At 38.8% G+C, this 16,218-nt stretch overlaps 1 long non-coding RNA gene across 2 annotated transcripts; it reads left to right on the top strand.

Moving 5' to 3' along the window:
* Positions 1-778: 778 nt before the first annotated feature.
* Positions 779-9,921, top strand: LOC142173000 (uncharacterized). 2 transcript variants are annotated; one of them, XR_012702389.1, is made up of 3 exons: positions 789-1,537; positions 3,807-4,659; positions 9,276-9,921. It is a non-coding gene; the product is annotated as an uncharacterized LOC142173000 (long non-coding RNA). The 2 variants fall into 2 exon arrangements; XR_012702388.1 differs by lacking the exon at positions 3,807-4,659 and having other exon boundaries at positions 779-1,537.
* The last annotated feature ends 6,297 nt before the right edge of the window (positions 9,922-16,218 follow it).

Genomic DNA, 16,218 nt, shown 5'->3' with positions numbered 1-16,218 from the left:
CGTGCAATCATAAGTGATGGGGGGTCTCATTTTTGCAATAGAGCTTTTGACACTGCTTTCAAAGTATGGTGTCAATCACAACTCCCTATCATCCTCAAGCAAGTGGTCAAGTTGAAGTCTCCAACAGGAAAATCAAAAGCATATGTCAATGCAAATAAGACCGATTGGTCAAAGAAGTTGGATAATGCTTGTAAGCACGTAATTTTTGACTCGCACACTTTTAAAGTTAGTTTGGTATCTTTAGTGTTTTAATATACTTACTTGAGTTATTCCAATTAGATTATAATCTACTCTTATTTTTAAATTTTAGAATATAAAGTCAAAAACACAAGGATAGTTTATTTATAATATTTTTCATCTTACTATATTTTTCATTTTAGTATAAGATCATCAACACTTCTATAGTGATATTAATTTAGCTTTACCATGACTTTTAATCTACTCTTTCTTACTTTTATTTTAATATAATGCTTGAAAATATTAAAAAAAAGTGTAGTAATAAAAATAGTTTTAATAGTTTATTTAATTAACTAAGATTAATTAATATATTTGTAGGATTTTAATTTTAATTTTTGTTTTTGTTTTTGTTTTGGTTCAACAAGAATTCATAAGGCCCAATCCAGATTTTTCACTCAATTCCAACACCCCTTAGCCCAAAATCGGACAACCCAGACCAACCCAATACCCCTGACCCGCTTTCAACCCTTGACCCCCCCCCCCCCCCACTTTACATTAAATCTCAACCATTGATTTAATTTCATCCAAAGGCCCATATTAACTTCCCCAAACCCATAAGACCCCAAATATAACCCTAAATCCCCTAACCCTAATCCCCCTCTTCCAAGCAGCCGCACACCCTCACCCTAATGATTCTACCGCGCCAGCTTCTCAAACTCGCCGGAATCGGGCGAGTCCACTCACCCAACTCGCCTCCTGGTCCCCTCATGGTCATTTTTACGCGTTTTCTTCCTATTTTTCATCTTTGAATTTACCTCTTTTAGGCGAAAATAGGAAAAATGGGGTGCGTAGGATTGAGTTGCACTCGATCTACTCCCTCAATTTCTCTTATCTCACCAATAGAAGAGATTTTCCGATTTTTGTTTGGAGGATTCTTGGAATTTCGTGGAGATTTTTCGGTTTTCTTGGAGAGGAAGGAAGGAGAAGCTTCTAGGCTTCCTATATATTTGGGATTTTCGGACAGAAAGAAGGGGAGAAAAAAGTTCCAGGGTTTCGGTTCTGATTTGAAAGTTTCATCTTCTACTTTCAATTTAAGACGTTAGAGTTTTTCTATTAGTCCTTCTCTTGATTTTTGAAACAGAAAACACACAAAAAAACATATATAATATTAGCGCTTCATTTGGTTTTCAACCACGGATTGCATCCGAGGTGTAATGGAGGTTTGATTCGCTTAAGTTGCCGATTCGAGGTTTCAGATTCCGGTTCTTGTTGCTGAATTCGTAGCTGTATTCTGGGCATTTGATTTTGTATTGGCACATCTCATTTTCTGGATATCGAATTTAATCGAAGCTAATTTCAGGTTCCTCTCTGATCCTTTCTTTGTTCTATATTTGGTGTTATTAAAACATGATAAGAGCCGTAGGGAATTCGTTTTTGGAGGGCTAGATCTTTGGTCATATTTCAATAGAGGTTAAATTTGGGAGTGATTCCTGATACTGATTTGTAGGTGCAAGAGACTTGATATTCTGTTTTGTCACAAGGCACCCTATTTCTATTGAGTAATGTTCTGATCTTCTGCTTGACTTTGCATTCTTGTCTGCTGGATATGCTTGAAGTTGATTCTCAATAAGAGTTCGATTGGTTAAACTGTGGCTTAATTTGAATTGGTTTAGTTGCGTTGATTTAGTGAAAGTTCGATCTGTTGTTTCGCTCATTCTTGTATGCTAGTTTGCTCGTGGATTCACGTCGAGTTTCATTATTCAGAAAATTCAGTTAATCTCTTGGCATACTAATGGTTGGTTTGGTGGTTTATTTCGAATTAAGGAAGTTGGAATGACTAGTTAATGTTGGCAGCACTTCTATTATCGTTTTGGTTTATTGCTTAAATCTGTTCGTCTTTGTTGTTTAGTGTCGAACTTCAGTTCCATTGGAGGGTAACCTCTCTGTTTCGAGAACTACGTGCTTGTTAACTCCTTCAAGGGCTCCTATTCGCGTTGTTGACTTTGAGTGTAAATGATCTCATTGATCTCGGCATCGCTGTATGATCATTATTTGTCCACTGTGCTTAATTCATGTTACCGATTCATGTGTCAATTACCGGTTTAGTCGAATTTGTTTAGCATCGAAATGATAATGTTGCTTGGATATTTCACTTCATTGTTGAAAGCATGTCTAGTTGTTTGGCCGTGCTAGTCCTCTGTCTAATTGTCATTGTGAGATCTAAACTAAGTTTCTTCAATCCCGTCAAATGCTTTGAACCATCAGTCGAGTTTGTTCATGATTAGATGGCGCGACCGTGTGTTTTTTGAAAAGTTATTTTACTGTTCACTCGACTATTGAACCTTTTCTTTGTTTGAAATGAATTATTCCATCCTGAAGGTGTGAGCACTATATCTTCTGCATGTGATTAGTTTTTTTAAGTCTTTGTGTGATTTTCCAAAATCTAGGGTGATTACTCGTTGCATCCTGGGAATGTGTCGAGACATGCACCTGTAGAAAATATTTTGAAGTATCTTCTTCTAGTTTTCAATAGAAGGTTGTTGTCTTAAGGTTTTAATGTCACATGAAACTTAGAAGGTCCAGGAGTAAAATACAGAAAAGTGAAAAGGTGTGGCGGGTTGGCTAGATTTAGATGGCTCTTATCATATTTTAATTCACCATGCCTTTATTTCACTGTCATTTCATATGCTCTTTTCTTGTGTGATTTGGATTTCGTTTTCCCTTGCTTGTTCAACATTTTTATGATTGTTGTGCTATGGGGAATGGGGAGAGGCCGAAGACCAGTAGCAACTGATTTGTCTCCATACGTTAGTTATTGGGTTCGGCCTAATAAAAATGAAAGTTAGAAACAAAACATGAGCATGAGTTGAATTGTTCTTTTACTTAGTTCTTTCATTTAGTTCCTTTTATTTTCTTTATTGATGATACCGTTCGCTAGGAGCATGTTTAGGCCGACCACATTTGGGTAGACAAGCCTTAGGATTTCTGTTAGTTTTGAGATTAGAGGTCGTTCCCTTAGTTAAATTTATCCGGGGAATGTCTCGAAGGATTTGTATATATTTTTATCCGGGATATGCCCCGAAGTGAATGTAAATGGAGGCCAAAAGTAGAAACTTGTAGTATTTTATTTTATTTTCATTTCTCTTTTTCTTTTTATTTAGGTGGGAACGACCTCGAGCCTCTTGTGTGTTTTCCTTTTTTCTGTGTTTTCTACCTCAATTGAATATTTTAAAAGCCGACTAGATCGAGTACGCAACCGTGACCTTCATGGGACTTGAGGAGTGCCTAACACCTTCTTCCTGAGTCAAATGAACCCCCTTACCCGAAGCTCTGGTGCGGACTTGATTTTAGAGTTTGAAATGTTTTAAAAGGAAAAATTATTTAAAAAAACGGTGACCTGGCACACCAAAATCAAAGTCAGGTGGTGACTCTGAGTTAATCCTTTTGAACACATAATTTTGTCACGTTTCAAATTGAAAACCTTTTTCAAGCTTTTACTAAATCTTTTTATTATTTTAAGAGGGTTTAGTGAGTTTAAAAAAAAGGGTGTGACAATGCTCTATGAGCTTATAGGACTGCTTACAAGACTCTGATTGTTATGTCTTCGTATCGGTTGGTGTTTTGGAAAGCTTGCCATCTACCGGTCGATTTAGAGCACAAGGCCATGTGGGCTTTGAGGAAGCTAAATCTTGAATGGGATGTTGCAGCCAATCTTCGTATGGAGCAGCTCAATGAACTTGATGAATTCAGATTCTATGCCTACTCCAGTTCGTCCTTGTACAAGGACAAGATGAAGTACCTTCATGATAAATATGCTCGTAGCAAGGAGTTCAAAGCAGGTGATTTGGTTCTCTTGTTCAACTCTCGGTTACGTTTGTTTTCGGGAAAGCTTAAGTTAAAATGGAGTGGACCTTTTGAAGTGATGTGCGTGACCCCGTTTGGTGCACTTGATTTAAAGAACAAAAATGGGGAAGTTTTTAGAGTGAATGGGCATAGGGTCAAGCACTACTTGGGAAAAATCGATGACAGCCACGTGGTGGAACATCTTCATCTCAAATGATTTGATGGTAACCTATGTCATGCCGCAATGTTAAATCAAGCGCTTCTTGGGAGGCAACCCATGTGTTTTTCTTCTTGTTTTTATTTGATTTTTATTGTAGTATAGAATTTATTTTTGGACTAACTAGTTGTGAGATGCTACAGGATTGTGTTGATGCAGTGCATGACATAGTGCAAAAAGTGTTCAGGTCTCTGAAGTTTTCAATGCGGACGCACTACATTTAGTGCGGACCGCACTGATGAGGGACGAAAAGTCCAGCTCTCTAAAGTTTGCTACCGCGGCCGCATTACATTTTGTGCAGTCCGCAGTGGACCACTGTGGCCGCACGACATTTTGTGCCGACCACAGTGGGTTGCCTTCTCAAACTTAAAAAAAATTCTGTGTGGTGCGGACCACAGTCCATTTTGTGCGGTCTGCATTGGGTTAGTAAGCTGGGCCCCAAGTCCTTTCTCTATAAATAGGGCCTGAGGTTCTCCTTTCACACTTTTCGACCCTTTGCTCTCAGAACTCATAAAAGCACTGTTCATCTTTCCTTTTGCTCGTAATTAACTGCTTGGACTCGTTTACCTTCAGTTCATCTCACATCTGGTACCATTAACTTCTTTTTAATTGTTTACTTTTGTTAATTTCTCTTAATTTTTGTTTTTTTGCTTCCCTTCTATTCATCCCGTACTTCTTTTAATTTGGTAAAATTAGGTTAGTTAATTTCTTGATTAAAGTAGAATTAGGTAGTTAGAAACACTAGGCAAACACATAGGAACCTTTCTCAGGTGTAAAATTGAACATAAAATCAAAATACATTGAACCCTAAGTTAGTGTTGCTTCTGGGCAATCAGTGCGGACCGTGATGCCTTAGTGCAGTCTGCAATGGCATTTTGTGCGGATCGCATTGATGAGTGTCTGTAATCTGATCTTTGGGGACTGCGGTCACACTAATTTTGTGCGGTCCGCATCGACCTCTGTATGGTCGCACTCCATTTTGTGCGGTCCGCGCTGTGTCACCTTTGCAACTGTCTGCAACTTTTTTCTTTTCTGCTACTCTGATCTTAATTGTTTTTCATGATACTAGCAAGCCTAATGTATGTTGTTTGCAGACAATGGTGAAACAAAGAGGCAAACATTCTAAACAACCAGACATAGGAGAATCCTCCCGGGGAGGGAAACAGAAAATAATAAAACTGACTCCTCAAGCCCAGCAAAATATTAAAAATATGAGGAAGATGATTAAAGCTGTTGATAGGGCCATTGACCAGTCTGGGAGCGAATACGAGCCCTCCTGGGATATATCTTCAGACTCAATCCCAGAGTACATCCCTGACTGGCCGGAGAGAAACAGACTAAGAGACACTCCTCCACATTCCCCCGCTGCCCAAGCGTCAGTAAATATATCTTCTGGGTCGTCTAAGGGCTCAGTTGAAGGCAGTGGGGTTGAATCCTCCACCTTTCCCACAACTTCATTATCTGGAGAGAGTGCAGTAGGAGAAGAAGAGGTAGCAGGAGAAGGGGGTGAGCCCCAGGTTGGCTGGGTAGAACGAACTAGAAACTCGAAAGTGTGGCAAGACCGCTTTGTGAGCGAGGTGGCCTACCATAAATTCAGAGAATGGTGGCATATGAGGAAATTAATTCCGGAGAGAAGTTTTGTAGATAGAGACCTTTTGCCTTACAACCCCAATGTGAGAAGGCAGTTTAGAGAGAGAGTAGGCTGGAAGTATTTCTTAAACAACTGTGAGGATGCAAACAAGCACCTGGTCAAGGAATTCTATACCAATGTTGCCCACATCAAGAAGGGCACCAAAGTGACCAATGTGTGCAATTTGAAGGTGTTTTTTGACAGGAAAACAATAAATGATTACCTCGGCTTTGATGAGGAGGATGAGGCACTATATATGGCAAAGATGGAATTGGGCGAGGAGGTCCGTCCCTGGTTGGCACAGTATATGGCAATCCCAGGTACCATCCCCGATTGGTTGAATGCGGGCGTAAAGATTTTGAGAAGAAGTTTGAACTTCGAGGCCAAGGGGTGGGAAACATTTGTATGTAGCAGATTGGATCCCACTACTCATGACAACTCCATCCCTCTTTATCGGGCAATGTTGGTGGCATCGATCATGGAGGGGTACCCGATTAATGTCAGGAAGGTAATGTCTCAGGTAGTCAGTGACGGTGACAAAAACTACCCCTTCCCCAGCTTCTTGACCATGTACTTCAGGGACCTCAAAGTTGAAAAGAGGCCATTTGATATAAAAGAATAGGCGAAGGCCCCGTTCTCATGGTAGAGTATGCAGGGTGATGACAACCCAAAGAGCAAGAACTTCAAGGGAACAACTACTACTCCAGTTGGCCAGTCTGAAGAGCCAGTTGTGGTAGTGGCTCCTACTCAGTCTGCCTCCACCTCCGCAGACGTTCCTCCTGGTCTATCCACTTCAGCAGATCCTGAGATACCCTCTTCCCGAGCCTATCCAGTGACTGCACACTGACTGAGTCAGGCTCTTCTCAGTATCAACAACTAGATGCAGACAACTTCATCCAAGTTGTCTATCCTCACTACTACAGTGGAAGCTCAGTCGACACCTCCGCCTCCGCCTCCGCAGGTCTCGCAGTCTATCGAGGATGCCCTCAAGGAGATTCTGGCCAACCAGAAGAAAATCCTTGACACCCAGAAAGTGCTCACAGATGTTGTTAATTCACACAACAAGGCTCTCAAGGAGCTTGTTAAGGAGCACAAGAAGTTGAGAAAGACACAGGCTTCTAAGGAGTCCGTAAAGGAGCTGATGGATGAGGTTGACAGGATGAAGGCAGATCATTTGCCTTTGGACTTATTGCTACAGGACCTGGTACCAGCAGCTCATCCCCAGCCTGAGCAATCTCAGAGGCCTCCCAAGAGGAAGAGGATGATTCCCCAAGCAGACGATGCAGTCATCCAATTGGCAGACCCACCGGAAACCTCCTCCAGTCAGCCACAGGATGCACCTCAGGATCCTGTCCAGGCCTAGGTCCCAGCAGTAGAGCAACATGCCATAGGGAACCAGTCTGAGGTTCCCGAGCATATTGAGGACCCAGGGACCACTCAGGAGCCCATGCAGACAGACGGCCCATAGGGAGTCTCTATATCCTTTTTCCCCTTTTCTTTTTTGTGCTTATTTGGTTTAATTGGCATTGGGGACAATGCCAACTTTCATTTGAGGGGGTAGACCCTACTTTTATGGATTTGGATTATTGTATACATTTGATAGCTTTTATACTTTCTTTATTTTTCATCTTTGTTTTGTATATAATTTTAACATTTCGTTACATTTCTCGTACTTTTATTTTATTTTTGGTCTATATATAAAGTTATGTTACATTGTACATATTTCTCATCTATTGTATATTCGATTAAATCCCCTCTTGTATATATTCATTTTACTTTCCGTAATTTTTCTTTCTTATCTTCTTATTTATGTTCGTAGCTTCTTGTTCTGACCGTTTGCAATAAGCCTTTGGTTTTCTTAATATCACGGTTCTTTCCAAAGGTGGAGTTTGTGCGAACCTGGTGGCTCTTCCCAATGATGGATGGCATGACAACCTTCTTAAGGGTTTGAGTCCGTTTTTCTTTTTGCTTTTTAGTAGTTAGTGGTAAGGGTACCTCAAGCAAAACTTCACTTGGACCTAGCACATTTGCCTTTGATCTTATGGTCAAAAACAAATTGTTGTATTTAGGATGATGAAAGTCGTGACCTTGAGACTCTTGTGTTGACCGATAATCATCAAGTGATTTTTCGGGACCATTGTGTGCTCAAATCTTATCTAAGGTCGTTGTGGGCCCTCGACTCTATGTCTTTAGTGATCCCATAGCTTGTGTGGTGAGAAATCGTATTGCAAGTTCAAGTCCCGAGCCATTGGTCTAGAACTTGCCTGAATGTTTGTTGAGGTGAAATCCTAAGTGAATTTTAACTTGAGACATGATTATAGGCTCTCCTTGGTCCAAATGATAGCTTGAACATAAGATCCCTAGTCAACCTTTTTGAGCCTTAGACCTTTTTCCTTCAATAATCATGATACAAGCCTTTACTCGTTCTAAAAGATACGCTCTATTAGCACCCGATCTTCCCTTTAGCACATGGCAAAAGTATAAGTTTGGGGGGAGAGACGAGGATTGCAACAAAGTGGTAAAAAGATGCAAAAAAATGAAGAAAAGGAAAGGCAATGAAAAAGAAAGAAAAGCAAAAAGACAAAAGAATGTTCAATGTGTAAGAGAATAAAAAGGGATTCAAGAAAAGCAAAGGAGGAAAAGGTGTGGAAAGTTGAGAAAGGAGAAAAGATTTGAAATGTATGAGAAAGGGTGACAGTGTGTATGTCTAACCCCTTAGAAAGAAGTGAAAAGACTCAAAAAGTCAAGTGAATGTGTGCCAAAATGAAACAAAAGAAATGCTTAAGGGAAGATGGAACCTACTTAGACCAAACATTGCCTACTCGGAACCAAAAGCCTTCACTATGTCTCCACAAATGCCCTATATGATCTCTAGTTGAATGAAACTTACATTAGTGGTGACTCACATAAGGGGCAAGCATATGGTACTTAGAGCCGGACTTGTGACTTTTCCTTTAGAGAGATGAGTAATTTTACATTAACCTCGTTCTGAGTGCTACTATTCTAAAGGTGAGGTTTGCTTAGGGAGAGTTGAGGATGTGTGAGTTTGGGTTCCACAATGACCAAAGTAATAGAAAGAGTTCGTTGATGGTTGAGTCAACTCTTGATGCTCTTGTGTCGCACTTAATCCATGGTGTTTCAAAGAGTAAATGGTATTAATGATTCATTTGTATTGAGGATAATTGTTAGTCCCAATTGATGCTAGATGAGGGCACTTTAGGATAGTTGAATTTTCTTGTTTGAAGGGGTGGGTCTTATTTTGTTTGCTTGAGGACAAACAAAAGCTTAAGTTTGGGGGAGTTGATAACTATGGATTTTGATACATTTTATATTCCTTCTTGCTTATGTTTTGATTAGAAATTTGTACAAAATAGTCCCAAAAGGCTCACAAGTTGTGCTTGATTGCAGGTTTGATCAACAAAGTAACAAGATGTCAAAGATCAGCTCAAAAAGGAGTGAAACTTGCACAAGTACCAAGACAGGACAAAGCTCAGGCAAAATAGGTCCAATGCGGTCGCACACCATTCTGTGCGGTCCGCACAAGTGAGGTTCAGAGAGGTTGATTTCCAGGCCAACAGGCAATGCGACCGCATGAGATTTAATGCGGTCCGCATTGGAGTCACTGCGGCCGCACTCGATTTAGTGCGGTCCACAGACCAAGGATCAGAGAAGTGTCAGTTTAGATATTTAAGCCAATGCGATCCGCGCTCCATTTCATGCAGACCGCACTAGAAGCCACTGCGGCCGCACTCGATTCTGTGCGGTCCGCATTGCCTGAGTTCAGAGAGTTGGATTTTCAAGTTCAGAGCTCTAGTGCGGCCGCACGTGATTTTGTGCGGTCCGCACTAGCCCTGCAGAGGTATTTTTTGTCCAGATTTTTCAGCTTAGTATAAATAGCTTATTTTCCCATTTTTAGGTCATCAGATAGATTTTGTACTAAGCTGCGTTCGTGACTTCGATAGTTTTAGCTATTTTGAGCAATTTTATCTTCATTTCAACATTGAATCTTCTAATTTATCTTAGCAATTAATTCATATGAGTTTTTCTTCATCTATTTCTTTGTTTTCTTCTACAATTATGAGTAGCTAGACATATAAGCTAGGGTTGTGGCTCAACCCTAGTATGGGTAATTGATGGGTCTTGTGTTTTACGGCATGTGTCTTGTGTTTTACGGCTAGATTGACTATGGGTGTTTGATATTTGGGACAATTTCATGTTTAATTGCTGAATTGGTGGTTGCAAACACTAATTTGTGTTTAGTTGACTTTGGCTCTTCTTGAGAAAGAGAGCCTAAGTCTCTGAAATTGGTCCAACAAGGAATTGAGGCGTACTCAAGAGATTGATAGTCCTAATTAAAGGGTTAAACTTAGAGATAGGAATACCCTACTTGAACCTTGATTGCTTGTGCAAATTTGCATACCCAATTGGTCTTGAGAAAGTCAATTTGGGCAAAATGACTCGAACTACCGAGAGGTGTAGAGTGGGTAAAATCATGCAACGGTTATATCATACTCCCCAAATATGTCAATCATGCCTTAGACTCAAGTATCCGTCAATTGACCACTTAGGCGAAAGTCACTACCCTAGTGCCTTTTAATCATTTGAACAACTCACAATAATTTAATCTTAGCTTGCTTTAGTTTAATTTAGCATTGTAGTTTTATATAATTAGAATTAAATCAAAAACCCAAAAATGTTAAGAAGTGCAATTTGGAACACATACACAACTCCACTTTAGATAGACACCCGACTCCAACTTCTAGCTCCTTGTGGAAATCGATCCCGACCTTAATCGGGTAAAAGCTGCTTCAACCCTCTCTCGCTACTCAATAGTAGTGTAGGGTTAGCTTCGATCAGTGACCTGGGAGTCCGAGGAGGACATGCGAAACAGATATCCACGCTTATTCGGCACTTCAGGTATGAATCTAAACCCGTTCGAGGACGAACGTTTGTTTAAGAGGTGGAGAATGTAACGATCCGACTGGTCGTTTTGCTTTTTAGAATCTCGTTCCCCTAGATAAGACTTTTCATACTTGCTTTTACTAAATTATGACTTACGGGAATGGTTGGTTCGGGATTTGGAAGAGTTTGAGTTGAAATCGGAACACTTGGTTCATCAAGGTTGGCTTAAAAGGCCAAGTTTGACTTTGGTCAACGTTTTGAGTAAACGACATCGTAATCCAAATTTGAAGATTCCAACGGGTTCGCATGATGATTTCGGACTTAGGCGTATGTCCGAATTGGGTTTTGGATGACCCAGGAGCGTTTTGGTGCCTAATAGTGAAAGTTGATTCCTTAAGGATTTTGAAGTTCTTAAATATTTGGTTTGGAGCGGGTTTTTGTTTTATCAACATCCGAACGGAGTTCCGAGATTGGGATTAGTTCTATATTACCATTTAAGACTTGCACACAAAATTTGGTGTCAATCCGAGTAGTATAAGTGTGTTCCGTCGCATTGGAAGTAAATTAAAGAACTTTAAGTTCATAAGTTTGATTTAATTGGTTTTAGGGGGTGATTCTTAGATTTAGCATTGTTTCGGGTGTTCCGAGGGTTCGAGCGATTTCATTTTATGATTTTAAACTTGTCGATATGTTCTGGCGGGGGTCCGGGGGCCCCGAGCGTCAATCAGATGAGGCTCGAGTGAAGTTAGAAAATTTGGAAAGGAGCTAAAGCCCCAGTCTTCTGTCATAACCGCACCTGCGGTTGGTCAGCCGCAGGTGCGAGACCACAGAAGCGTTCATGCTCTCGCAGAAGTGGCCAAGGCAGGCCAAGCCCAAAGCCACAGAAGCAGTTTTCGCCCTGTAGAACCGGGCCAGCTGAATTTTTGCAGATACGATGGGAGCAGGTGCAGCCCAGGACCACAGATGCGGAAATGACTGAAGCAGTGACCTTCATTTATTGCGGGTGTTAGCCATTTTTGACTCATTTCCACTTATAAGTTAGGCAATTTTAGGGCTCTTGAGAGAAAATTTTCACCTAGCATCTTGAGGTAAGTTATTCCTACTTATTTTGAGTTTAATACTTGGGTTTTGGGTAGATTAACACACAAAGATTAGTGAAAATCATGGGATTAGAGTAAAACTAGGGTTTTGATAAAAAATAAGATTTAACCACGAAATTTGTTATGGAATAAAGTAGAAATCATATATTCTTGATCCCTAGGTTATAGAGAACAATTTTCTTCGAAAAGTTTCGGAATCCGTGTACGTGATCCCAGGGACGGATTTTAGAAAACTTGTGTTTACGGTTGAAAAATTATTTTAATAGTTAGAATGAGAACTTGTGAGCTTGTATTGACTAGTTCCTACTTCGTTTAATTAGTTTTGGATCGTTCGGCTCCAAATTGAGGGTTTGAGCACGTTCTTTATATTGGAAGTACGCTTTGGAGCGAGGTGAGTCTCTTTTCTAACCTTGTAAGAGGGAATTGTCCTCATATGTGAAATAATTGAATACTTTGCCACTAAATGCGGGGGTTACATACGCACTAGGTGACGAGAGTCTGTGCGTCGCCACTATTATGCTTAAGTCTGGGTAGTTTAAGACCCAAAAGTATGCTTTATGTGCTATTCTTCTAACTTTATGGTCAATTTAGATTGCTTAAATCATCTTGAGCGTGGTAAATGAATTTATAAAGAGGAACATTATTTTCTTGACCTTTTAAAGAGAAGTTGACATTTCTTTGAGTAATTGTTTCCCTGATATATTCCTGTCTGACTGTTTGTTGTGTTTAATTATATTTGACCGCGTCGCATGTATGATTCGCGAGCGGGGTAATAGATGTATCTATGGTTCGCGTCGTTCGACCCTCCGGTAGTGCACACTTTATTTTTATGTTGGATAGGGCCGTACGACCTCGGCACTATTTTGCGCATGCTTCTTGCTCAGTATTTGTTGTGATTTGAACTGTGTTAAATGCCCCGAATTGTAAATGGCTATATCTGATCTTAGCTAGGAAAGAACCCATCACTTGTTGTTATAATTGTTATTTATTTGTGACATCCATTCTTAGCATAACATTTTCTTATATCATTTGACCCTAGTAAGTATCAAGTCGACCTCTCGTCACTACTTCTTCGAGATTAGATGGGATACTTGCTGGGCACATGTTGTTTATGTACTCATACTACACTTCTGTACTTAATTGTACAGGATCCGAGGCAAGTACATCTAGCTACCAGTCTGGTGCGCATTCTTGATCGTAGACCGAGATTCCACGCTAAGCTGCTCCCTTCCTATGCCGTTCAGCAGCATGATGGAGTCTCTCTTTGCTTTTGGCTGTCTATTCTATTTCAGACAATAGGATAGATTTATTTTTTTGTATATTCTACTAGATGCCCATATACTTGTGACACCAGGTCTTGGCACACACATTGGTAAACTATGCTTTTGGATTGTATAATTATTATTGTACGTTGCTAATTATCACTTGTTTTAAATTCAAATTAAGAAATTGCTGTAACTGTTTTAGAAAAGTAAAACTAGAACTCACTAATATTTCCGCGTTAGCTTGCCTGACAACGGTGTTGGGCACCATCACGACCTGTAGTGAAATTGGGTCATGATATTATATTCATTGACATGGATATACACGCAACTCGCGTACCTTATGACTAGTTAAAATAAAAACGTACACAACCAATGTATACAAGTAAATCCAAATTGATACAAGAGGAGAGAATTAGTAGGTTGAGAATGTTGACAGGGAATAGAGATTGACAAATAACTACTGTTATTTAATACAAAAATAAAAATTGGACAAAATTATCCTTAGCTGAAATAAAAAATTCAGCATAATATATTGGAGTTGAAAATTTCATCAATAAAACTCCAGCATAATGTGCCGACTACCTTGTGCTCGAGTTCAGTAAACAGTACGTCTTCTCCTTTTTCTTCATTGTCTTTATTTCTTTGTCATCTTCTATTAGCAAGAAACACCCAATTAAAAGCATAACAAACATACCTTAGGAACTCTATGAAATTATAGTCCCTCCCTTTCAAAAGTTTGACTAGACACAAACTTTAATAAAAAAGGAAAAAACTTTTGAGATATATTGTATTAAATAAGCCATATTATTTGTGTGGCTTTAAAATTTCTGAAACTTGCGGTCTGAAATCAGCCATAACATTTGTGTGGTTATAAATTCTTATTAAGAAAATATTGAAAAGTGTCAATCTCTTTGAAACAGACTAATAAGGAAATAGTGCTAATGTTTTTGAAAGAGAGGGAGTAGTACATGTTTGAATATAGGTAATAATGGAGACCTTCCCCAACTACGAGTGATTTTACGGTGTGTCTTACACAAGTGACATTAGTTATGTGAGGCTTCTTTTTAATTCACACTTTTGTAGACCCATATCTTACCCACAAAATTCTGGGACTACAAAATTATGAGACAAAAAAGGCCTCATACAACTAGTATTACTTGTTTGAGGCACAAAATAAAAAAAATTCCTCCAACCACCCAAATTAACTTATGCAACCCTAACATTGAAGTGACGGATATCAGCTTAAAAAAAGATACGAAAACAACAACAAAGAAATGGGAAAGAACAAAGAGCTTTCGTAGAAGAAATACAAAGAAGAACACAAAATAGAATCTGAATATTATGAGGATTCTTATTTGTTCACGTTGCAAGGTTAAGTAGTTAAATCGTTCTATCACTGGCGTCCTGTCTTCTGTCACGACCCGAAATCTCAATTTGGGGGTCGTGATGACGCTTAACGTCCACTTGCTAGGCAAATCAACATTAATTAACAATTTAATAATTAAACAATTCAAAACAGAATAATAACAATTATTAACAAAGATTAAAGCTGGAATACATAAAATAAACCCATAACATAACATGGTGTAACTTAGGGGTGTCAAATATGTGGGTTGGACTGAATTTGGGTGGGTTAAATAGGTTGAGTCAATAAATGGGCAGGTCAATGACCCGACAAAAGTTACTTGGACTGAGACGGGTTGGGACAAGGTGGACTAAAATTTGGGACATAGCCCAATACGCTCAATTTTTACCAAGCTTTAATTAATGTAAGTTGTTTCTTTTGAATTTTTTAATTACCAAATAAGATTTTTATTTTATTTTTTTGTGGTCATATATAACATATCAAACGAAAAGAAATTATTTTAAATATATTTTTATAAAGTTTTTCATAAATTAATTTGGGCTAAAAATCAACTCAGTTGTGACGAGTTGGGTCAAGATAAGCTGAGTTCAACAATAAGCACATCAATAAGCAACCCAACCTTAAAGAGATTGGGCGGTTGAATGGATTTGTGCTTAGATTGTCACCTTGAAACTGCATGGGGCGTCCTATTTGGCCTCCCCCATTTAACTTATACCTATTTTTTTTAAAAGTTTTAACTTGTACCTACTTTTTGAACAACTTCAGCCCCTTTTCTCCTCCTCCTTCGTTTTCTTCTTCTTCTTCTTCTTCTTCTTCTTCTTCTTCTTCTTCTTCTTCTTCTTTCTTCTGCTGTTGTTGGTGCTGCTATGAAACTTCAGTTCATGGGGATGATTGTCATACGTATGTTTATCAGATTATTTTAAAACAAATTATAAATAACTTTCTAATGTAAGTTTTGAAGAAGATGATAGTAACTGACTCTGTAAGAACTTGCATAATCAGTACGTACATGCATGTAAATGTAAATCCATTTCCTTTAATTCACATTCTATTATTTTTTTGGATTCAGCTTTGTACATTATCAATGCATTTTAACCTGTTGTGCTAAATCATTTATCTAATTTTTTAAGTTACTAATTCTACTTATGATAAATTTATTATCTATACAAAAAATTAATTACATGATAGCATAAAATATGCTGAAGTTCAGCAAATATAGAACAAAACTTCAGCGAAAACATGCTGAAGTTTAGCAAATAGAGAACAAAGCTTCAGCTACTAGAATGTTTAAGTTTAGCAATTACAAACAAAAACTTCAGCAAATAGAAAACAAAACTTCAGCTACTAGAATGCTTAAGTTCAGCAATTACAAACAAAAACTTCAGCACACTTGGTTCAGTAATTTTTGCTACTTCAGGTCCGTCTATTAGAATGCTGAAATTTGCGTGATTGTCTTTGCTGCTTTAGGCCCGTATATTGAAATTACGCGAAAAAGTGGGTACGCTTGCAATTTTTTTTGCAGAGCGGGTACAAATTAAAATGTGATCCAAAAGCGAGTATAGATGCAAATGCCCCGATTGTCACCCCTAATGTAACTTGGTTATTAGAAAGAAGATCGAAGAAAAATGACACAAAACAATGGCTACAATGCTTCAAGATAAGCATAGAATACGTGGAGAAGACATCTATATATGTAGATTCATGAATGGTAGACCATT

This window comes from Nicotiana tabacum, chromosome 18 (genome assembly GCF_000715075.1).
Source record: "Nicotiana tabacum cultivar K326 chromosome 18, ASM71507v2, whole genome shotgun sequence".
In the NCBI taxonomy this organism is placed as follows: domain Eukaryota; kingdom Viridiplantae; phylum Streptophyta; class Magnoliopsida; order Solanales; family Solanaceae; genus Nicotiana; species Nicotiana tabacum.
The sequence above is the reverse complement of the archived record's forward strand: the minus strand, read 5'-3'. Positions and strand labels throughout refer to the sequence as shown.